The sequence below is a fragment of the Stenella coeruleoalba genome (genome assembly GCF_951394435.1).
Source record: "Stenella coeruleoalba genome assembly, contig: scaffold_37, whole genome shotgun sequence".
Taxonomy (NCBI): domain Eukaryota; kingdom Metazoa; phylum Chordata; class Mammalia; order Artiodactyla; family Delphinidae; genus Stenella; species Stenella coeruleoalba.
In genome coordinates this window covers 9,487-34,852 of record NW_027645927.1, presented here as the reverse complement: position 1 = coordinate 34,852, position 25,366 = coordinate 9,487, and positions in this window count along the sequence as shown.

The window sequence follows — 25,366 nt, the reverse complement described above, 5'->3', positions numbered from 1 at the left end:
GGCTTCAGGCCCTAATTTGGTTCCGGCACGGCACGCTGAGCCTTTGGTTATTTCCTCTTCCTGGTGGGAAATGAGAGTTAAATTTGCCCGTCCAGACACCTCCAGCTAGTCTCTCATTGGTTCTCGCTATTCCTGTTCATCTTCCGCAGAAATTGCAAACTGGGCCAAACAGGAGGTTAAAGGCGCTGACTCTCCAAGTGGGGAGAGTGTTAGTAAAGGGTCTGGAATGTTGCACCCGAGTACCAGGGGAGGAAAACTGAGACATATTTGAACACGTCTCGCGTTCACATGGTTGATCATACTTGGGTTCCACATGCATGTTTTAGCTGAAGGAAGAATACCTTAAACCTGGAGAGTTGAGACCCGTGTAATGAGTACCATGCAATATGACTTCAAAGGGTCTTCATTTGCTCACCGAACCTCTCCAATCCTATCACTGCTGCGTTTATGCCCCTGTACACATGCTTGATTCTCTTTCGGAGACATAGCAATCCATAGGTTTTAAGATACTTACTAGTCAGGTACATTCTTAGGCGTTTAATATGCGGTGTTGAGTCCATTTCGTTGAGCAAGGAGTAGCTCTTGTCTATTCCATATTTGGCTTAAGGAACTTTATCTGTGCTCATTTCAATCTCTGGTTTTATGCAGCACCCCAACTCACCTTTCCCCTTAAGCAAGCATAAGTTGGTTTTCTAAATTTGAGAACCTGTTCTGTTTTGGAATTCAGTTCCTCTGTAGCCACGTTTACATTCCGTGTATTACTGATATCTTATGATATTTCTTTTTCTGTGTGACTTATTTCAGTTAGAATCATCGTACCTGAATCTACTCATTATGCTGCTACGGGCCTGATGACATAGATTTCATTGCTGAGTGATACTGCATTGTACGTAAGTACCACAAGTTCTTTATCCATTTTTCACTTTCTGCGATGTTGAACTTGTACTGTAAACGAGGTTCTTGTAAACAGAGGCGTCCCAAACTTTGGGGTGGCTGTGTCTTTTTGGTTTTAATTTCCCTAAGCTATAGGACCATAAGTGGAAGTGCCCTAGGCTCTGTTGCTTTGTTTTTTAGATGTTTCAGGAAACACCATACACTTCTCCCGAGTGTCTGTTGGCAATTTACATCCCGCCCATCAGCATAACAAGGCTCCCAGTTCTCCATGGCCTGTTGCCTTTCTGGATTTTACACTTTTTTCAGATGGCCCTTTTGACCGGGGGGAAGTGAGACTTCATTGTAGTGCAGATTTCCTTTGCAAGCTTGCTTGGTTGGCCAAAAAGGGCGTATGCGTTTTTTCCTGAATATATTCAGGAAAAAACGCATACGCCCTTTTTGGCCAAGTGCATCATTGTGGACGTTCTGCCTCTTTTCCTATGCTTTCAATGCAATTCCAGTCTACCTCCTGAAATCGGTTTCCTGCAATTCTGCCCCGCTTTCAAGTCCTCTTGGCAGCCTTACTTCAGTCTATTTTTGGACGATAGCTGTCATTTATAACTCTGCAGGTTTGTGAATTACAGTGCCCCTGAGCTCCTTTCTTCAACTCGCTTTCTTGTGAGCTGGCCGCAACACCACAGGATGGCTTCAGGCCCTAATCTGGTTCTGGCACGGCACGCTGAGCCTTTGGTTATTTCCTCTTCCTGGTGGGAAATGAGAGTTAAATTTGCCCGTCCAGACACCTCCAGCTAGTCTCTCATTGGTTCTCGCTATTCCTGTTCATCTTCCGCAGAAATTGCAAACTGGGCCAAACAGGAGGTTAAAGACACTGACTCTCCAAGTCGGGAGAGTGTTAGTAAAGCATCTGGAATGTTGCACCCGAGTACCAGGGTACGAAAACTGAGACATATTTGAACACGTCTCCCGATCACATGGTTGATCATACTCTGGGTTCCACATGCATGTTTTAGCTGAAGGAAGAATACCTAAAACCTGGGTATTTGAAACCCGTGGAATGGGTACCATGCAATATGATTTCAAAGGGTCTTCATTTGCTCACCGAACCTCTCCAATCCTATCACTGCTGCGTTTATGCCCCTGTACACATGCTTGATTCTCTTTCAGAGACATAGCAATCCATAGGTTTTAAGATACTAGTCAGGTACATTCTTAGGCGTGTAATATGCGGTGTTGAGTCCATTTCGTTGAGCAAGGAGTAGCTCTTGTCTATTCCATATTTGGCTTAAGGAACTTTATCTGTGCTCATTTCAATCTCTGGTTTTATGCAGCACCCCAACTCACCTTTCCCCTTAAGCAAGCATAAGTTGGTTTTCTAAATTTGAGACCCTGTCCTGTTCTGTAATTCAGTTCCTGTGTAGCCAAGTTTACATTCCGTGTATTACTGATATCTTATGATGTTTCTTTTTCTGTGTGACTTATTTCAGTTAGAATCATCATACCTGAATCCACTCATTGTGCTGCTAAGGGCCTGATGACACAGATTTCATTGCTGAGTGATATTGCTTTGTAAGTAAATACCACAACTTCTTTATCCATTTTTCACTTTCTGCGATGTTGAACTTGTACTGTAAACGAGGTTCTTGTAAACAGAGCCGTTCCAAACTTTGGGGTGGCTGTGTCTTTTTGATTTTAATTTCCCTAAGCTATAGGACCATAAGTGGAAGTGCCCTAGGTTCTGTTGCTTTGTTTTTTAGATGTTTCAGGAAACACCATACACTTCTCCTGAGTGGTTGTTGGCAATTTACATCCCGCCCATCAGCATAACAAGGCTCCCAGTTCTCCATGGCCTGTCCTGCCTTTCTGGATTTTACACTTTTTTCAGATGGCCCTTTTGACCGGGGGGAAGTGAGACTTCATTGTAGTGCAGATTTCCTTTGCAAGCTTGCTTGGTTGGCCAAAAAGGGCGTATGCGTTTTTTCCTGAATATATTCAGGAAAAAACGCATACGCCCTTTTTGGCCAAGTGCATCATTGTGGACGTTCTGCCTCTTTTCCTATGCTTTCAATGCAATTCCAGTCTACCTCCTGAAATCGGTTTCCTGCAATTCTGCCCCGCTTTCAAGTCCTCTTGGCAGCCTTACTTCAGTCTATTTTTGGACGATAGCTGTCATTTATAACTCTGCAGGTTTGTGAATTACAGTGCCCCTGAGCTCCTTTCTTCAACTCGCTTTCTTGTGAGCTGGCCGCAACACCGCAGGATGGCTTCAGGCCCTAATCTGGTTCCGGCACGGCATGCTGAGCCTTTGGTTAATTCCTCTTCCTGGTGGGAAATGAGAGTTAAATTTGCCCGTCCAGACACCTCCAGCTAGTCTCTCATTGGTTCTCGCTATTCCTGTTCATCTTCCGCAGAAATTGCAAACTGGGCCAAACAGGAGGTTAAAGACACTGACTCTCCAAGTCGGGAGAGTGTTAGTAAAGCGTCTGGATTGTTGCACCCGAGTACCAGGGGAGGAAAACTGAGACATATTTGAACACGTCTCCCGATCACATGGTTGATCATACTCTGGGTTCCACATGCATGTTTTAGCTGAAGGAAGAATACCTAAAACCTGGGTAGTTGAAACCCGTGGAATGGGTACCATGCAATATGACTTCAAAGGGTCTTCATTTGCTGACCGAACCTCTCCAAACCTATCACTGCTGCGTTTATGCCCCTGTACACATGCTTGATTCTCTTTCGGAGACATAGCAATCCATAGGTTTTAAGATACTTACAAGTCAGGTACATTCTTAGGCGTTTAATATGCGGTGTTGAGTCCATTTCGTTGAGTAAGGAGTAGCTCTTGTCTATTACATATTTGGCTTAAGGAACTTTATCTGTGCTCATTTCAATCTCTGGTTTTATGCAGCAACCCAACTCACCTTTACCCTTAAGCAAGCATAAGTTGGTTTTCTAAATTTGAGAACCTGTTCTGTTTTGGAATTCAGTTCCTGTGTAGCCAAGTTTACATTCCGTGTATTAGTGATATCTTATGATGTTTCTTTTTCTGTGTGACTTATTTCAGTTAGAATCATCGTACCTGGATCTACTCATTATGCTGCTACGGGCCTGATGACATAGATTTCATTGCTGAGTGATACTGCATTGTACGTAAGTACCACAAGTTCTTTATCCATTTTTCACTTTCTGCGATGTTGAACTTGTACTGTAAACGAGGTTCTTGTAAACAGAGCCCTTCCAAACATTGGGGTGGCTGTGTCTTTTTGATTTTAATTTCCCTAAGCTATAGGACCATAAGTGGAAGTGCCCTAGGCTCTGTTGCTTTGTTTTTTAGATGTTTCAGGAAACACCATACACTTCTCCCAAGTGTCTGTTGGCAATTTACATCCCGCCCATCAGCATAACAAGGCTCCCAGTTCTCCATGGCCTGTTGCCTTTCTGGATTTTACACTTTTTTCAGATGGCCCTTTTGACCGGGGGGAAGTGAGACTTCATTGTAGTGCAGATTTCCTTTGCAAGCTTGCTTGGTTGGCCAAAAAGGGCGTATGCGTTTTTTCCTGAATATATTCAGGAAAAAACGCATACGCCCTTTTTGGCCAAGTGCATCATTGTGGACGTTCTGCCTCTTTTCCTATGCTTTCAATGCAATTCCAGTCTACCTCCTGAAATCGGTTTCCTGCAATTCTGCCCCGCTTTCAAGTCCTCTTGGCAGCCTTACTTCAGTCTATTTTTGGACGATAGCTGTCATTTATAACTCTGCAGGTTTGTGAATTACAGTGCCCCTGAGCTCCTTTCTTCAACTCGCTTTCTTGTGAGCTGGCCGCAACACCGCAGGATGGCTTCAGGCCCTAATCTGGTTCCGGCACGGCACACTGAGCCTTTGGTTATTTCCTCTTCCTGGTGGGAAATGAGAGTTAAATTTGCCCGTCCAGAAACCTCCAGCTAGCCTCTCATTGGTTCTCGCTATTCCTGTTCATCTTCCGCAGAAATTGCAAACTGAGCCAAACAGGAGGTTAAAGGCGCTGACTCTCCAAGTGGGGAGAGTGTTAGTAAAGCGTCTGGAATGTTGCACCTGAGTACCAGGGGAGGAAAACTGAGACATATTTGAACACGTCTCCCGTTCACATGGTTGATCATACTTGGGTTCCACATGCATGTTTTAGCTGAAGGAAGAATACCTTAAACCTGGAGAGTTGAGACCCGTGTAATGGGTACCATGCAATATGACTTCAAAGGGTCTTCATTTGCTCACCGAACCTCTCCAATCCTATCACTGCTGCGTTTATGCCCCTGTACACACGCTTGATTCTCTTTTGGAGACATAGCAATCCATAGGTTTTACGATACTTACTAGTCAGGTACATTCTTAGGCGTTTAATATGCGGTGTTGAGTCCATTTCGTTGAGCAAGGAGTAGCTCTTGTCTATTCCATATTTGACTTAAGGAACTTTATCTGTGCTCATTTCAATCTCTGGTTTTATGCAGCACCCCAACTCACCTTTACCCTTAAGCAAGCATAAGTTGGTTTTCTAAATTTGAGACCCTCTTCTGTTTTGGAATGCAGTTCCTGTGTAGCCAAGTTTACATTCCGTGTATTAGTGATATCTTATGATGTTTCTTTTTCTGTGTGACTTATTTCAGTTAGAATCATCGTACCTGAATCCACTCATTATGCTGCTACGGGCCTGATGACATAGATTTCATTGCTGAGTGATACTGCGTTGTAAGTAAATACCACAAGTTCTTTATCCATTTTTCACTTTCTGCGATGTTGAACTTGTACTGTAAACGAGGTTCTTGTAAACAGAGGCGTCCCAAACTATGGGGTGGCTGTGTCTTTTTGATTTTAATTTCCCTAAGCTATAGGACCATAAGTGGAAGTGCCCTAGGCTCTGTTGCTTTGTTTTTTAGACGTTTCAGGGAACACCATACACTTCTCCTGAGTGGTTGTTGGCAATTTACATCCCGCCCATCAGCATAACAAGGCTCCCAGTTCTCCATGGCCTGTCCTGCCTTTCTGGATTTTACACTTTTTTCAGATGGCCCTTTTGACCGGGGGGAAGTGAGACTTCATTGTAGTGCAGATTTCCTTTGCAAGCTTGCTTGGTTGGCCAAAAAGGGCGTATGCGTTTTTTCCTGAATATATTCAGGAAAAAACGCATACGCCCTTTTTGGCCAAGTGCATCATTGTGGACGTTCTGCCTCTTTTCCTATGCTTTCAATGCAATTCCAGTCTACCTCCTGAAATCGGTTTCCTGCAATTCTGCCCCGCTTTCAAGTCCTCTTGGCAGCCTTACTTCAGTCTAGTTTTGGACGATAGCTGTCATTTATAACTCTGCAGGTTTGTGAATTACAGTGCCCCTGAGCTCCTTTCTTCAACTCGCTTTCTTGTGAGCTGGCCGCAACACCGCAGGATGGCTTCAGGCCCTAATCTGGTTCCGGCACGGCACGCTGAGCCTTTGGTTATTTCCTCATCCTGGTGGGAAATGAGAGTTAAAATTGCCCGTCCAGACACCTCCAGCTAGTCTCTCATTGGTTCTCGCTATTCCTGTTCATCTTCCGCAGAAATTGCAAACTGGGCCAAACAGGAGGTTAAAGGCGCTGACTCTCCAAGTGGGGAGAGTGTTAGTAAAGCGTCTGGAATGTTGCACCCGAGTACCAGGGGAGAAAAACTGAGACATATTTGAACACGTCTCCCGTTCACATGGTTGATCATACTCTGGGTTCCACCTGCATGTTTTAGCTGAAGGAAGAATACTTTAAACCTGCAGAGTTGAGACCCGTGGAATGGGTCCCATGCAATATGACTTCAAAGGGTCTTCATTTGCTCACCGAACCTCTCCAATCCTATCACTGCTGCGTTTATGCCCCTATACACACGCTTGATTCTCTTTTGGAGACATAGCAATCCATAGGTTTTAAGATACTTACTAGTCAGGTACATTCTTAGGCGTTTAATATGGGGTGTTGAGTCCATTTCGTTGAGCAAGGAGTAGCTCTTGTCTATTCCATATTTGGCTTAAGGAACTTTATCTGTGCTCATTTCAATCTCTGGTTTTATGCAGCACCCCAACTCACCTTTCCCCTTAAACAAGCATAAGTTGCTTTTCTAAATTTGAGACCCTGTTCTGTTTTGGAATTCAGTTCCTGTGTAGCCAAGTTTACATTCTGTGTATTAGTGATATCTTATGATGTTTCTTTTTCTGTGTGACTTATTTAAGTTAGAATCATCGTTCCTGGATCCACTCATTATGCTGCTACGGGCCTGATGACATAGATTTCATTGCTGAGTGATACTGCATTGTACGTAAGTACCACAAGTTCTTTATCCATTTTTCACTTTCTGTGATATTGAACTTGTACGGTAAACGAGGTTCTTGTAAACAGAGGCGTTCCAAACTTTGGGGTGGCTGTGTCTTTTTTATTTTAATTTCCCTAAGCTATAGGACCATAAGTGGCAGTGCCCTAGGCTCTGTTGCTTTGTTTTTTAGATGTTTCAGGAAATACCATACACTTCTCCCGAGTGTCTGTTGGCAATTTACATCCCGCCCATCAGCATAACAAGGCTCCCAGTTCTCCATGGCCTGTCCTGCCTTTCTGGATTTTACACATTTTTCAGATGGCCCTTTTGACCGGGGGGAAGTGAGACTTCATTGTAGTGCAGATTTCCTTTGCAAGCTTGCTTGGTTGGCCAAAAAGTGCGTATGCGTTTTTTCCTGAATATATTCAGGAAAAAACGCATACGCCCTTTTTGGCCAAGTGCATCATTGTGGACGTTCTGCCTCTTTTCCTATGCTTTCAATGCAATTCCAGTCTACCTCCTGAAATCGGTTTCCTGCAATTCTGCCCCGCTTTCAAGTCCTCTTGGCAGCCTTACTTCAGTCTATTTTTGGACGATAGCTGTCATTTATAACTCTGCAGGTTTGTGAATTACAGTGCCCCTGAGCTCCTTTCTTCAACTCGCTTTCTTGTGAGCTGGCCGCAACACCGCAGGATGGCTTCAGGCCCTAATCTGCTACCGGCACGGCACGCTGAGCCTTTGGTTATTTCCTCTTCCTGGTGGGAAATGAGAGTTAAATTTACCCGTCCAGACACCTCCAGCTAGTCTCTCATTGGTTCTCCCTATTCCTGTTCATCTTGCGCAGAAATTGCAAACTGGGCCAAACAGGAGGTTAAAGGCGCTGACTCTCCAAGTGGGGAGAGTGTTAGTAAAGCGTCTGGAATGTTGCACCCGAGTACCAGGGTACGAAAACTGAGACATATTTGAACACGTCTCCTGATCACATCGTTGATCATACTCTAGGTTCTACATGCATGTTTTAGCTGAAGGAAGAATACCTTAAACCTGGGTAGTTGAAACCCGTGGAATGGGTACCCTGCAATATGACTTCAAAGGGTCTTCATTTGCTCACCGAACCTCTCCAATCCTATCACTGCTGCGTTTATGCCCCTGTACACACGCTTGATTCTCTTTTGGAGTCATAGCAATCCATAGGTTTTACGATACTTACTAGTCAGGTACATTCTTAAGCGTTTAATATGCGGTGTTGAGTCCATTTTGTTGAGCAAGGAGTAGCTCTTGTCTATTCCATATTTGGCTTAAGGACCTTTATCTGTGCTCATTTCAATCTCTGGTTTTATGCAGCACCCCAACTCACCTTTCCCCTTAAGCAAGCATAAGTTGCTTTTCTAAATTTGAGACCCTGTTGTGTTTTGGAATTCAGTTCCTGTGTAGCCAAGTTTACATTCTGTGTATTAGTGATACCTTATGATGTTTCTTTTTCTGTGTGACTTATTTCAGTTAGAATCATCGTACCTGAATCCACTCATTATGCTGCTACGGGCCTGATGACATAGATTTCATTGCTGAGTGATACTGCATTGTACGTAAGTACCACAAGTTCTTTATCCATTTTTCACTCTCTGTGATATTGAACTTGTACGGTAAATGAGGTTCTTGTAAACAGAGGCGTCCCAAACATTGGGGTGGCTGTGTCTTTTTGATTTTAATTTTCCTAAGCTATAGGACCATAAGTGGAAGTGCCCTAGGTTCTGTTGCTTTGTTTTTTAGATGTTTCAGGAAGCACCATACACTTCTCCCGAGTGGTTGTTGGCAATTTACATCCCTCCCATCAGCATAACAAGGCTCCCAGTTCTCCATGGCCTGTCCTGCCTTTCTGGATTTTACACTTTTTTCAGATGGCCCTTTTGACCGGGGGGAAGTGAGACTTCATTGTAGTGCAGATTTCCTTTGCAAGCTTGCTTGGTTGGCCAAAAAGGGCGTATGCGTTTTTTCCTGAATATATTCAGGAAAAAACGCATACGCCCTTTTTGGCCAAGTGCATCATTGTGGACGTTCTGCCTCTTTTCCTATGCTTTCAATGCAATTCCAGTCTACCTCCTGAAATTGGTTTCCTGCAATTCTGCCCCTCTTTCAAGTCCTCTTGGCAGCCTTACTTCAGTCTATTTTTGGACGATAGCTGTCATTTATAACTCTGCAGGTTTGTGAATTACAGTGCCCCTGAGCTCCTTTCTTCAACTTGCTTTCTTGTGACCTGGCCGCAACACCGCAGGATGGCTTCAGGCCCTAATCTGGTTCCGGCACGGCACGCTGAGCCTTTGGTTAATTCCTCTTCCTGGTAGGAAATGAGAGTTAAATTTGCCCGTCCAGACACCTCCAGCTAGTCTCTCATTGGTTCTCGCTATTCCTGTTCATCTTCCGCAGAAATTGCAAACTGGGCCAAACAGGAGGTTAAAGGCGCTGACTCTCCAAGTGGGGAGAGTGTTAGTAAAGCGTCTGGAATGTTGCACCCGAGTACCAGGGGAGGAAAACTGAGACACATTTGAACACGTCTCCCGTTCACATGGTTGATCATACTTGGGTTCCACATGCATGTTTTAGCTGAAGGAAGAATACCTTAAACCTGGAGAGTTAAGACCCGTGGAATGGGTACCATGCAATATGACTTCAAAGGGTCTTCATTTGCTCACCGAACCTCTCCAGTCCTATCACTGCTGCGTTTATGCCCCTGTACACATGCTTGATTCTCTTTTGGTGACTTAGCAATCCATAGGTTTTAAGATACTTACTAGTCAGGTACATTCTTAGGCGTTTAATATGCGGTGTTGAGTCCATTTCGTTGATCAAGGAGTAGCTCTTGTCTATTCCATATTTGACTTAAGGAACTTTATCTGTGCTCATTTCAATCTCTGGTTTTATGCAGCACCCCAACTCACCTTTACCCTTAAGCAAGCATAAGTTGGTTTTCTAAATTTGAGACCCTGTTCTGTTCTGTAATTCAGTTCCTGTGTAGCCATGTTTACATTCCGTGTATTACTGATATCTTATGATGTTTCTTTTTCTGTGTGACTTACTTCAGTTAGAATCATCATACCTGAATCCACTCATTGTGCTGCTAAGGGCCTGATGACACAGATTTCATTGCTGAGTGATATTGCTTTGTAAGTAAATACCACAACTTCTTTATCCATTTTTCACTTTCTGCGATGTTGAACTTGTACTGTAAACGAGGTTCTTGTAAACAGAGCCGTTCCAAACTTTGGGGTGGCTGTGTCTTTTTGAGTTTAATTTCCCTAAGCTATAGGACCATAAGTGGAAGTGCCCTAGGTTCTGTTGCTTTGTTTTTTAGATGTTTCAGGAAACACCATACACTTCTCCCGAGTGGTTGTTGGCAATTTACATCCCGCCCATCAGCATAACAAGGCTCCCAGTTCTCCATGGCCTGTCCTGCCTTTCTGGATTTTACACTTTTTTCAGATGGCCCTTTTGACCGGGGGGAAGTGAGACTTCATTGTAGTGCAGATTTCCTTTGCAAGCTTGCTTGGTTGGCCAAAAAGGGCGTATGCGTTTTTTCCTGAATATATTCAGGAAAAAACGCATACGCCCTTTTTGGCCAAGTGCATCATTGTGGACGTTCTGCCTCTTTTCCTATGCTTTCAATGCAATTCCAGTCTACCTCCTGAAATCGGTTTCCTGCAATTCTGCCCCGCTTTCAAGTCCTCTTGGCAGCCTTACTTCAGTCTATTTTTGGACGATAGCTGTCATTTATAACTCTGCAGGTTTGTGAATTACAGTGCCCCTGAGCTCCTTTCTTCAACTCGCTTTCTTTTGAGCTGGCCGCAACACCGCAGGATGGCTTCAGGCCCTAATCTTGTTCCAGTACGGCACGCTGAGCCTTTGGTTATTTCCTCTTCCTGGTGGGAAATGAGAGTTAAATTTGCCCGTCCAGACACCTCCAGCTAGTCTCTCATTGGTTCTCCCTATTCCTGTTCATCTTGCGCAGAAATTGCAAACTGGGCCAAACAGGAGGTTAAAGGCGCTGACTCTCCAAGTGGGGAGAGTGTTAGTAAAGCGTCTGGAATGTTGCACCCGAGTACCAGGGTACGAAAACTGAGACATATTTGAACACGTCTCCTGATCACATCGTTGATCATACTCTAGGTTCTACATGCATGTTTTAGCTGAAGGAAGAATACCTTAAACCTGGGTAGTTGAAACCCGTGGAATGGGTACCATGCAATATGACTTCAAAGGGTCTTCATTTGCTCACCGAACCTCTCCAATCCTATCACTGCTGCGTTTATGCCCCTGTACACACGCTTGATTCTCTTTTGGAGACATAGCAATCCATAGGTTTTACGATACTTACTAGTCAGGTACATTCTTAGGCGTTTAATATGCGGTGTTGAGTCCATTTCGTTGAGCAAGGAGTAGCTCTTGTCTATTCCATATTTGGCTTAAGGACCTTTATCTGTGCTCATTTCAATCTCTGGTTTTATGCAGCACCCCAACTCACCTTTCCCCTAAAGCAAGCATAAGTTGCTTTTCTAAATTTGAGACCCTGTTGTGTTTTGGAATTCAGTTCCTGTGTAGCCAAGTTTACATTCTGTGTATTAGTGATACCTTATGATGTTTCTTTTTCTGTGTGACTTATTTCAGTTAGAATCATCGTACCTGAATCCACTCATTATGCTGCTACGGGCCTGATGACATAGATTTCATTGCTGAGTGATACTGCGTTGTACGTAAATACCACAAGTTCTTTATCCATTTTTCACTCTCTGTGATATTGAACTTGTACGGTAAATGAGGTTCTTGTAAACAGAGGCATCCCAAACTTTGGGGTGGCTGTGTCTTTTTGATTTTAATTTTCCTAAGCTATAGGACCATAAGTGGAAGTGCCCTAGGTTCTGTTGCTTTGTTTTTTAGATGTTTCAGGAAACACCATACACTTCTCCCGAGTGGTTGTTGGCAATTTACATCCCTCCCATCAGCATAACAAGGCTCCCAGTTCTCCATGGCCTGTCCTGCCTTTCTGGATTTTACACTTTTTTCAGATGGCCCTTTTGACCGGGGGGAAGTGAGACTTCATTGTAGTGCAGATTTCCTTTGCAAGCTTGCTTGGTTGGCCAAAAAGGGCGTATGCGTTTTTTCCTGAATATATTCAGGAAAAAACGCATACGCCCTTTTTGGCCAAGTGCATCATTGTGGACGTTCTGCCTCTTTTCCTATGCTTTCAATGCAATTCCAGTCTACCTCCTGAAATTGGTTTCCTGCAATTCTGCCCCTCTTTCAAGTCCTCTTGGCAGCCTTACTTCAGTCTATTTTTGGACGATAGCTGTCATTTATAACTCTGCAGGTTTGTGAATTACAGTGCCCCTGAGCTCCTTTCTTCAACTTGCTTTCTTGTGACCTGGCCGCAACACCGCAGGATGGCTTCAGGCCCTAATCTGGTTCCGGCACGGCACGCTGAGCCTTTGGTTATTTCCTCTTCCTGGTGGGAAATGAGAGTTAAATTTGCCCGTCCAGACACCTCCAGCTAGTCTCTCATTGGTTCTCGCTATTCCTGTTCATCTTCCGCAGAAATTGCAAACTGGGCCAAACAGGAGGTTAAAGGCGCTGACTCTCCAAGTGGGGAGAGTGTTAGTAAAGCGTCTGGAATGTTGCACCCGAGTACCAGGGGTGGAAAACTGAGACACATTTGAACACGTCTCCCGTTCACATGGTTGATCATACTTGGGTTCCACATGCATGTTTTAGCTGAAGGAAGAATACCTTAAACCTGCAGAGTTAAGACCCGTGGAATGGGTACCATGCAATATGACTTCAAAGGGTCTTCATTTGCTCACCGAACCTCTCCAGTCCTATCACTGCTGCGTTTATGCCCCTGTACACATGCTTGATTCTCTTTCGGAGACTTAGCAATCCATAGCTTTTAAGATACTTACTAGTCAGGTACATTCTTAGGCGTTTAATATGCGGTGTTGAGTCCATTTCGTTGAGCAAGGAGTAGCTCTTGTCTATTCCATATTTGGCTTAAGGAACATTATCTGTGCTCATTTCAATCTCTGGTTTTATGCAGCACCACAACTCACCTTTACCCTTAAGCAAGCATAAGTTGGTTTTCTAAATTTGAGACCCTGTTCTGTTCTGTAATTCAGTTCCTGTGTAGCCAAGTTTCCATTCCGTGTATTACTGATATCTTATGATGTTTCTTTTTCTGTGTGACTTACTTCAGTTAGAATCATCATACCTGAATCCACTCATTGTGCTGCTAAGGGCCTGATGACACAGATTTCATTGCTGAGTGATATTGCTTTGTAAGTAAATACCACAACTTCTTTATCCATTTTTCACTTTCTGCGATGTTGAACTTGTACTGTAAACGAGGTTCTTGTAAACAGAGGCGTCCCAAACTTTGGGGTGGCTGTGTCTTTTTGATTTTAATTTCCCTAAGCTATAGGACCATAAGTGGAAGTGCCCTAGGTTCTGTTGCTTTGTTTTTTAGATGTTTCAGGAAACACCATACACTTCTCCCCAGTGGTTGTTGGCAATTTACATCCCGCCCATCAGCATAACAAGGCTCCCAGTTCTCCATGGCCTGTCCTGCCTTTCTGGATTTTACACTTTTTTCAGATGGCCCTTTTGACCGGGGAGAAGTGAGACTTCATTGTAGTGCAGATTTCCTTTGCAAGCTTGCTTGGTTGGCCAAAAAGGGCGTATGCGTTTTTTCCTGAATATATTCAGGAAAAAACGCATACGCCCTTTTTGGCCAAGTGCATCATTGTGGACGTTCTGCCTCTTTTCCTATGCTTTCAATGCAATTCCAGTCTACCTCCTGAAATCGGTTTCCTGCAATTCTGCCCCGCTTTCAAGTCCTCTTGGCAGCCTTACTTCAGTCTAGTTTTGGACGATAGCTGTCATTTATAACTCTGCAGGTTTGTGAATTACAGTGCCCCTGAGCTCCTTTCTTCAACTCGCTTTCTTGTGACCTGGCCGCAACACCGCAGGATGGCTTCAGGCCCTAATCTGGTTCCAGCACGGCACGCTGAGCCTTTGGTTATTTCCTCTTCCTGGTGGGAAATGAGAGTTAAATTTGCCCGTGCAGACACCTCCAGCTAGCCTCTCATTGGTTCTCGCTATTCCTGTTCATCTTCCGCAGAAATTGCAAACTGGGCCAAACAGGAGGTTAAAGGCGCTGACTCTCCAAGTGGGGAGAGTGTTAGTAAAGCGTCTGGAATGTTGCACCTGAGTACCAGGGGAGGAAAACTGAGACATATTTGAACACGTCTCCCGTTCACATGGTTGATCATACGTGGGTTCCACATGCATGTTTTAGCTGAAGGAAGAATACCTTAAACCTGGAGAGTTGAGACCCCTGTAATGGCTACCATGCAATATGACTTCAAAGGGTCTTCATTTGCTCACCGAACCTCTCCAATCCTATCACTGCTGCGTTTATGCCCCTGTACACACGCTTGATTCTCTTTTGGAGACATAGCAATCCATAGGTTTTACGATACTTACTAGTCAGGTACATTCTTAGGCGTTTAATATGCGGTGTTGAGTCCATTTCGTTGAGCAAGGAGTAGCTCTTGTCTATTCCATATTTGGCTTAAGGAACTTTATCTGTGCTCATTTCAATCTCTGGTTTTATGCAGCACCCCAACTCACCTTTACCCTTAAGCAAGCATAAGTTGGTCTTTTAAATTTGAGACCCTGTTCTGTTCTGTAATTCAGTTCCTGTGTAGCCAAGTTTCCATTCCGTGTATTACTGATATCTTATGAAGTTTCTTTTTCTGTGTGACTTACTTCAGTTAGAATCATCATACCTGAATCCACTCATTGTGCTGCTAAGGGCCTGATGACACAGATTTCATTGCTGAGTGATATTGCTTTGTAAGTAAATACCACAACTTCTTTATCCATTTTTCACTTTCTGCGATGTTGAACTTGTACTGTAAACGAGGTTCTTGTAAACAGAGCCGTTCCAAACTTTGGGGTGGCTGTGTCTTTTTGATTTTAATTTCCCTAAGCTATAGGACCATAAGTGGAAGTGCCCTAGGTTCTGTTGCTTTGTTTTTTAGATGTTTCAGGAAACACCATACACTTCTCCCCAGTGGTTGTTGGCAATTTACATCCCGCCCATCAGCATAACAAGGCTCCCAGTTCTCCATGGCCTGTCCTGCCTTTCTGGATTTTACACTTTTTTCAGATGGCCCTTTTGACCGGGGGGAAGTGAGACTTCATTGTAGTGCAGATTTCCTTTGCAAGCTTGCTTGGTTGGCCAAAAAGGGCGTATGCGTTTTTTCCTGAATATATTCAGGAAAAAACGCATACGCCCTTTTTGGCCAAGTGCATCATTGTGGACGTTCTGCCTCTTTTCCTATGCTTTCAATGCAATTTCAGTCTACCTCCTGAAATCGGTTTCCTGCAATTCTGACCCGCTTTCAAGTACTCTGGGCAGCCTTACTTCAGTCTATTTTTGGACGATAGCTGTCATTTATAACTCTGCAGGTTTGTGAATTACAGTGCCCCTGAGCTCCTTTCTTCAACTCGCTTTCTTGTGACCTGGCCGCAACACCGCAGGATGGCTTCAGGCCCTAATCTGGTTCCGGCCCGGCATGCTGAGCCTTTGATTAATTCCTCTTCCCGGTGGGAAATGAGAGTTAAATTTGCCCGTTCAGACACCTCCAGCTAGTCTCTCATTGGTTCTCGCTATTCCTGTTCATCTTCCGCAGAAATTGCAAACTGGGCCAAATAGGAGGTTAAAGGGACTGACTCTCCAAGTCGGGAGAGTGTTAGTAAAGCGTCTGGAATGTTGTACCTGAGTACCAGGGGAGGAAAACTGAGACATATTTGAACACGTCTCCCGTTCACATGGTTGATCATACTCTGGGTTCCACATGCATGTTTTAGCTGAAGGAAGAATACCTTAAACCTGGAGAGTTGAGACCCGTGGAATGGGTACCATGCAATATGACTTCAGAGGGTCTTCATTTGCTCACCGAACCTCTCCAATCCTATCACTGCTGCGTTTATGCCCCTGTACACACGCTTGATTCTCTTCTGGAGACATAGCAATCTATAGGTTTTAAGATACTTACTAGTCAGGTACATTCTTAGGCGTTTAATATGGGGTGTTGAGTCCATTTCGTTGAGCAAGGAGTAGCTGTTGTCTATTCCATATTTGGCTTAAGGAACTTTATCTGTGCTCATTTCAATCTCTGGTTTTATGCAGCACCCCAACTCACCTTTCCCCTTAAGCAAGCATAAGTTGGTTTTCTAAATTTGAGACCCTGTTCTGTTTTGGAATGCAGTTCCTGTGTAGCCAAGTTTACATTCCGTGTATTAGTGATATCTTATAATGTTTCCTTTTCTGTGTGACTTATTTCAGTTAGAATCATCGTACCTGAATCCACTCATTATGCTGCTACGGGCCTGATGACATAGATTTCATTGCTGAGTGATACTGCATTGTACGTAAGTACCACAAGTTCTTTATCCATTTTTCACTTTCTGTGATATTGAACTTGTACGGTAAACGAGGTTCTTGTAAACGGAGGCGTCCCAAACTTTGGGGTGGCTGTGTCTTTTTGATTTAATTTCCCTAAGCTATAGGACCATAAGTGAAAGTGCCCTAGGCTCTGTTGCTTTGTTTTTTAGATGTTTCTGGAAACACTATACACTTCTCCCGAGTGGTTGTTGGCAATTTACGTCCCGCCCATCAGCATAACAAGGCTCCCAGTTCTCCATGGCCTGTCCTGCCTTTCTGGATTTTACACTTTTTTCAGATGGCCCTTTTGACCGGGGGGAAGTGAGACTTCATTGTAGTGCAGATTTCCTTTGCAAGCTTGCTTGGTTGGCCAAAAAGGGCGTATGCGTTTTTTCCTGAATATATTCAGGAAAAAACGCATACGCCCTTTTTGGCCAAGTGCATCATTGTGGACGTTCTGCCTCTTTTCCTATGCTTTCAATGCAATTCCAGTCTACCTCCTGAAATCGGTTTCCTGCAATTCTGCCCCGCTTTCAAGTCCTCTTGGCAGCCTTACTTCAGTCTATTTTTGGACGATAGCTGTCATTTATAACTCTGCAGGTTTGTGAATTACAGTGCCCCTGAGCTCCTTTCTTCAACTCGCTTTCTTGTGACCTGGCCGCAACACCGCAGGATGGCTTCAGGCCCTAATATGGTTCCGGCACGGCACGCTGAGCCTTTGGTTAATTCCTCTTCCTGGTAGGAAATGAGAGTTAAATTTGCCCGTCCAGACACCTCCAGCTAGTCTCTCATTGGTTCTCGCTATTCCTGTTCATCTTCCGCAGAAATTTCAAACTGGGCCAAACAGGAGGTTAAAGGCGCTGACTCTCCAAGTGGGAGAGTGTTAGTAAAGCGTCTGGAATGTTGCACCCGAGTACCAGGGGAGGAAAACTGAGACATATTTGAACACGTCTCCCGATCACATGGTTGATCATACTCTAGGTTCCACATGCATGTTTTAGCTGAAGGAAGAATACCTTAAACCTGGGTAGTTGAAACCCGTGGAATGGGTACCATGCAATATGACTTCAAAGGGTCTTCATTTGCTCACCGAACCTCTCCAATCCTATCACTGCTGCGTTTATGCCCCTGTACACATGCTTGATTCTCTTTCGGAGACATAGCAATCCATAGGTTTTAAGATACTTACTAGTCAGGTACATTCTTAGGCGTTTAATATGCGGTGTTGAGTCCATTTCGTTGAGCAAGGAGTAGCTCTTGTCTATTCCATATTTGGCTTAAGGAACTTTATCTGTGCTCATTTCAATCTCTGGTTTTATGCAGCACCCCAACTCACCTTTACCCTTAAGCAAGAATAAGTTGGTTTTCTAAATTTGAGACCCTGTTCTGTTCTGTAATTCAGTTCCTGTGTAGCCAAGTTTACATTCCGTGTATTACTGATATCTTATGATGTTTCTTTTTCTGTGTGACTTACTTCAGTTAGAATCATCATACCTGAATCCACTCATTGTGCTGCTAAGGGCCTGATGACACAGATTTCATTGCTGTGTGATATTGCTTTGTAAGTAAATACCACAACTTCTTTATCCATTTTTCACTTTCTGCGATGTTGAACTTGTACTGTAAACGAGGTTCTTGTAAACAGAGGCTTCCCAAACTTTGGGGTGGCTGTGTCTTTTTTATTTTAATTTCCCTAAGCTATAGGACCATAAGTGGCAGTGCCCTAGGCTCTGTTGCTTTGTTTTTTAGATGTTTCAGGAAACACCATACACTTCTCCCGAGTGTCTGTTGGCAATTTCCATCCCGCCCATCAGCATAACAAGGCTCCCAGTTCTCCATGGCCTGTCCTGCCTTTCTGGATTTTACACTTTTTTCAGATGGCCCTTTTGACCGGGGGGAAGTGAGACTTCATTGTAGTGCAGATTTCCTTTGCAAGCTTGCTTGGTTGGCCAAAAAGGGCGTATGCGTTTTTTCCTGAATATATTCAGGAAAAAACGCATACGCCCTTTTTGGCCAAGTGCATCATTGTGGACGTTCTGCCTCTTTTCCTATGCTTTCAATGCAATTCCAGTCTACCTCCTGAAATCGGTTTCCTGCAATTCTGCCCCGCTTTCAAGTCCTCTTGGCAGCCTTACTTCAGTCTATTTTTGGACGATAGCTGTCATTTATAAATTTGCAAGTTTGTGAATTACAGTGCCCCTGAGCTCCTTTCTTCAACTCGCTTTCTTGTGACCTGGCCGCAACGCCGTAGGATGGCTTCAGGCCCTAATCTGGTTCCGGCACGGCACGCTGAGCCTTTGGTTATTTCCTCTTCCTGGTGGGAAATGAGAGTTAAATTTGCCCGTCCACACACCTCCAGCTAGTCTCTCATTGGTTCTCGCTATTCCTGTTCATCTTCCGCAGAAATTGCAAACTGGGCCAAACAGGAGGTTAAAGGCGCTGACTCTCCAAGTGGGGAGAGTGTTAGTAAAGCGTCTGGAATGTTACACCCGAGTACCAGGGGAGGAGAACTGAGACATATTTGAACACGTCTCCCGTTCACATGGTTAATCATACTTGGGTTCCACATGCATGTTTTAGCTGAAGGAAGAATACCTTAAACCTGGAGAGTTGAGACCCGTGTAATGGGAACCATGCAATATGACTTCAAAGGGTCTTCATTTGCTCACCGAACCTCTCCAATCCTATCACTGCTGCGTTTATGCCCCTGTACACATGCTTGATTCTCTTTCGGACACTTAGCAATCCATAGGTTTTACGATACTTACTAGTCAGGTACATTCTTAGGCGTTTAATATGCGGTGTTGAGTCCATTTCGTTGAGCAAGGAGTAGCTCTTGTCTATTCCATATTTGACTTAAGGAACTTTATCTGTGCTCATTTCAATCTCTGGTTTTATGCAGCACCCCAACTCACCTTTACCCTTAAGCAAGCATAAGTTGGTTTTCTAAATTTGAGACCCTGTTCTGTTCTGTAATTCAGTTCCTGTGTAGCCAAGTTTACATTCCGTGTATTACTGATATCTTATGATGTTTCTTTTTCTGTGTGACTTACTTCAGTTAGAATCATCATACCTGAATCCACTCATTGTGCTGCTAAGGGCCTGATGACACAGATTTCATTGCTGAGTGATATTGCTTTGTAAGTAAATACCACAACTTCTTTATCCATTTTTCACTTTCTGCGATGTTGAACTTGTACTGTAAACGAGTTTCTTGTAAACAGAGCCGTTCCAAACTTTGGGGTGGCTGTGTCTTTTTGAGTTTAATTTCCCTAAGCTATAGGACCATAAGTGGAAGTGCCCTAGGTTCTGTTGCTTTGTTTTTTAGATGTTTCAGGAAACACCATACACTTCTCCCGAGTGGTTGTTGGCAATTTACATCCCGCCCATCAGCATAACAAGGCTCCCAGTTCTCCATGGCCTGTCCTGCCTTTCTGGATTTTACACTTTTTTCAGATGGCCCTTTTGACCGGGGGGAAGTGAGACTTCATTGTAGTGCAGATTTCCTTTGCAAGCTTGCTTGGTTGGCCAAAAAGGGCGTATGCGTTTTTTCCTGAATATATTCAGGAAAAAACGCATACGCCCTTTTTGGCCAAGTGCATCATTGTGGACGTTCTGCCTCTTTTCCTATGCTTTCAATGCAATTCCAGTCTACCTCCTGAAATCGGTTTCCTGCAATTCTGCCCCGCTTTCAAGTCCTCTTGGCAGCCTTACTTCAGTATATTTTTGGACGATAGCTGTCATTTATAACTCTGCAGGTTTGTGAATTACAGTGCCCCTGAACTCCTTTCTTCAACTCGCTTTCTTGTGACCTGGCCGCAACACCGCAGGATGGCTTCAGGCCATAATCTGGTTCCGGCCCGGCATGCTGAGCCTTTGGTTAATTCCTCTTCCTGGTGGGAAATGAGAGTTAAATTTGCCCGTCCAGACACCTCCAGCTAGCCTCTCATTGGTTCTCGTTATTCCTGTTCATCTTCCGCAGAAATTGCAAACTGGGCCAAACAGGAGGTTAAAGGCGCTGACTCTCCAAGTGGGGAGAGTGTTAGTAAAGCGTCTGGAATGTTGCACCCGAGTACCAGGGGAGGAAAACTGAGACATATTTGAACACGTCTCCCGATCACATGGTTGATCATACTCTAGGTTCCACATGCATGTTTTAGCTGAAGGAAGAATACCTTAAACCTGGGTAGTTGAAACCCGTGGAATGGGTACCATGCAATATGACTTCAAAGGGTCTTCATTTGCTCACCGAACCTCTCCAATCCTATCACTGCTGCGTTTATGCCCCTGTACACATGCTTGATTCTCTTTCGGAGACATAGCAATCCATAGGTTTTAAGATACTTACTAGTCAGGTACATTCTTAGGCGTTTAATATGCGGTGTTGAGTCCATTTCGTTGAGCAAGGAGTAGCTCTTGTCTATTCCATATTTGGCTTAAGGAACTTTATCTGTGCTCATTTCAATCTCTGGTTTTATGCAGCTCCCCAACTCACCTTTACCCTTAAGCAAGAATAAGTTGGTTTTCTAAATTTGAGACCCTGTTCTGTTCTGTAATTCAGTTCCTGTGTAGCCAAGTTTACATTCCGTGTATTACTGATATCTTATGATGTTTCTTTTTCTGTGTGACTTACTTCAGTTAGAATCATCATACCTGAATCCACTCATTGTGCTGCTAAGGGCCTGATGACACAGATTTCATTGCTGTGTGATATTGCTTTGTAAGTAAATACCACAACTTCTTTATCCATTTTTCACTTTCTGCGATGTTGAACTTGTACTGTAAACGAGGTTCTTGTAAACAGAGGCTTCCCAAAATTTGGGGTGGCTGTGTCTTTTTTATTTTAATTTCCCTAAGCTATAGGACCATAAGTGGCAGTGCCCTAGGCTCTGTTGCTTTGTTTTTTAGATGTTTCAGGAAACACCATACACTTCTCCCGAGTGTCTGTTGGCAATTTCCATCCCGCCCATCAGCATAACAAGGCTCCCAGTTCTCCATGGCCTGTCCTGCCTTTCTGGATTTTACACTTTTTTCAGATGGCCCTTTTGACCGGGGGGAAGTGAGACTTCATTGTAGTGCAGATTTCCTTTGCAAGCTTGCTTGGTTGGCCAAAAAGGGCGTATGCGTTTTTTCCTGAATATATTCAGGAAAAAACGCATACGCCCTTTTTGGCCAAGTGCATCATTGTGGACGTTCTGCCTCTTTTCCTATGCTTTCAATGCAATTCCAGTCTACCTCCTGAAATCGGTTTCCTGCAATTCTGCCCCGCTTTCAAGTCCTCTTGGCAGCCTTACTTCAGTCTATTTTTGGACGATAGCTGTCATTTATAAATTTGCAAGTTTGTGAATTACAGTGCCCCTGAGCTCCTTTCTTCAACTCGCTTTCTTGTGACCTGGCCGCAACGCCGTAGGATGGCTTCAGGCCCTAATCTGGTTCCGGCACGGCACGCTGAGCCTTTGGTTATTTCCTCTTCCTGGTGGGAAATGAGAGTTAAATTTGCCCGTCCACACACCTCCAGCTAGTCTCTCATTGGTTCTCGCTATTCCTGTTCATCTTCCGCAGAAATTGCAAACTGGGCCGAACAGGAGGTTAAAGGCGCTGACTCTCCAAGTGGGGAGAGTGTTAGTAAAGCGTCTGGAATGTTGCACCCGAGTACCAGGGGAGGGAAACTGAGACATATTTGAACACGTCTCCCGTTCACATGGTTGATCATACTTGGGTTCCACATGCATGTTTTAGCTGAAGGAAGAATACCTTAAACCTGGAGAGTTAAGACCCGTGTAATGGGTACCATGCAATATGACTTCAAAGGGTCTTCATTTGCTCACCGAACCTCTCCAATCCTATCACTGCTGCATTTATGCCCCTGTACACATGCTTGATTCTCTTTCGGAGACATAGCAATCCATAGGTTTTAAGATACTTACTAGTCAGGTACATTCTTAGGCGTTTAATATGCGGTGTTGAGTCCATTTCGTTGAGCAAGGAGTAGCTCTTGTCTATTCCATATTTGACTTAAGGAACTTTATCTGTGCTCATTTCAATCTCTGGTTTTATGCAGCACCCCAACTCACCTTTACCCTTAAGCAAGCATAAGTTGGTTTTCTAAATTTGAGACCCTGTTCTGTTCTGTAATTCAGTTCCTGTGTAGCCAAGTTTACATTCCGTGTATTACTGATATCTTATGATGTTTCTTTTTCTGTGTGACTTACTTCAGTTAGAATCATCATACCTGAATCCACTCATTGTGCTGCTAAGGGCCTGATGACACAGATTTCATTGCTGAGTGATATTGCTTTGTAAGTAAATACCACAACTTCTTTATCCATTTTTCACTTTCTGCGATGTTGAACTTGTACTGTAAACGAGTTTCTTGTAAACAGAGCCGTTCCAAACTTTGGGGTGGCTGTGTCTTTTTGAGTTTAATTTCCCTAAGCTATAGGACCATAAGTGGAAGTGCCCTAGGTTCTGTTGCTTTGTTTTTTAGATGTTTCAGGAAACACCATACACTTCTCCCGAGTGGTTGTTGGCAATTTACATCCCGCCCATCAGCATAACAAGGCTCCCAGTTCTCCATGGCCTGTCCTGCCTTTCTGGATTTTACACTTTTTTCAGATGGCCCTTTTGACCGGGGGGAAGTGAGACTTCATTGTAGTGCAGATTTCCTTTGCAAGCTTGCTTGGTTGGCCAAAAAGGGCGTATGCGTTTTTTCCTGAATATATTCAGGAAAAAACGCATACGCCCTTTTTGGCCAAGTGCATCATTGTGGACGTTCTGCCTCTTTTCCTATGCTTTCAATGCAATTCCAGTCTACCTCCTGAAATCGGTTTCCTGCAATTCTGCCCCGCTTTCAAGTCCTCTTGGCAGCCTTACTTCAGTCTATTTTTGGACGATAGCTGTCATTTATAACTCTGCAGGTTTGTGAATTACAGTGCCCCTGAGCTCCTTTCTTCAACTTGTTTCTTGTGACCTGGCCGCAACACCGCAGGATGGTTTCAGGCCCTAATCTGGTTCCGGCACGGCACGCTGAGCCTTTGGTTATTTCCTCTTCCTGGTGGGAAATGAGAGTTAAATTTGCCCGTCCACACACCTCCAGCTAGTCTCTCATTGGTTCTCGCTATTCCTGTTCATCTTCCACAGAAATTGCAAACTGGGCCAAACAGGAGGTTAAAGGCGCTGACTCTCCAAGTGGGGAGAGTGTTAGTAAAGCGTCTGGAATGTTGCACCCGAGTACCAGGGGAGGAAAACTGAGACATATTTGAACACGTCTCCCGATCACATGGTTGATCATACTCTAGGTTCCACATGCATGTTTTAGCTGAAGGAACAATACCTTACACCTGGGTAGTTGAAACCCGTGGAATGGGTACCATGCAATATGACTTCAAAGGGTCTTCATTTGCTCACGAACCTCTCCAATCCTATCACTGCTGCATTTATGCCCCTGTACACATGCTTGATTCTCTTTCGGAGACATAGCAATCCATAGGTTTTAAGATACTTACTAGTCAGGTACATTCTTAGGCGTTTAATATGCGGTGTTGAGTCCATTTCGTTGAGCAAGGAGTAGCTCTTGTCTATTCCATATTTGGCTTAAGGAACTTTATCTGTGCTCATTTCAATCTCTGGTTTTATGCAGCACCCCAACTCACCTTTCCCCTTAAGCAAGCATAAGTTAGTTTTCTAAATTTGAGACCCTGTTCTGTTCTGTAATTCAGTTCCTGTGTAGCCAAGTTTACATTCCGTGTATTACTGATATCTTATGATGTTTCTTTTTCTGTGTGACTTATTTCAGTTAGAATCATCATACCTGAATCCACTCATTGTGCTGCTAAGGGCCTGATGACACAGATTTCATTGCTGAGTGATATTGCTTTGTAAGTAAATACCACAACTTCTTTATCCATTTTTCACTTTCTGCGATGTTGAACTTGTACTGTAAACGAGGTTCTTGTAAACAGAGCCGTTCCAAACTTTGGGGTGGCTGTGTCTTTTTGATTTCAATTTCCCTAAGCTATAGGACCATAAGTGGCAGTGCCCTAGGCTCTGTTGCTTTGTTTTTTAGATGTTTCAGGAAACACCATACACTTCTCCCAAGTGTCTGTTGGCAATTTACATCCCGCCCATCAGCATAACAAGGCTCCCAGTTCTCAATGGCCTGTTGCCTTTCTGGATTTTACACTTTTTTCAGATGGCCCTTTTGACCGGGGGGAAGTGAGACTTCATTGTAGTGCAGATTTCCTTTGCAAGCTTGCTTGGTTGGCCAAAAAGGGCGTATGCGTTTTTTCCTGAATATATTCAGGAAAAAACGCATACGCCCTTTTTGGCCAAGTGCATCATTGTGGACGTTCTGCCTCTTTTCCTATGCTTTCAATGCAATTCCAGTCTACCTCCTGAAATCGGTTTCCTGCAATTCTGCCCCGCTTTCAAGTCCTCTTGGCAGCCTTACTTCAGTCTATTTTTGGACGATAGCTGTCATTTATAACTCTGCAGGTTTGTGAATTACAGTGCCCCTGAGCTCCTTTCTTCAACTCGCTTTCTTGTGACCTGGCCGCAACACCGCAGGATGGCTTCAGGCCCTAATCTGGTTCCGGCCCGGCATGCTGAGCCTTTGGTTAATTCCTCTTCCTGGTGGGAAATGAGAGTTAAATTTGCCCGTCCAGACACCTCCAGCT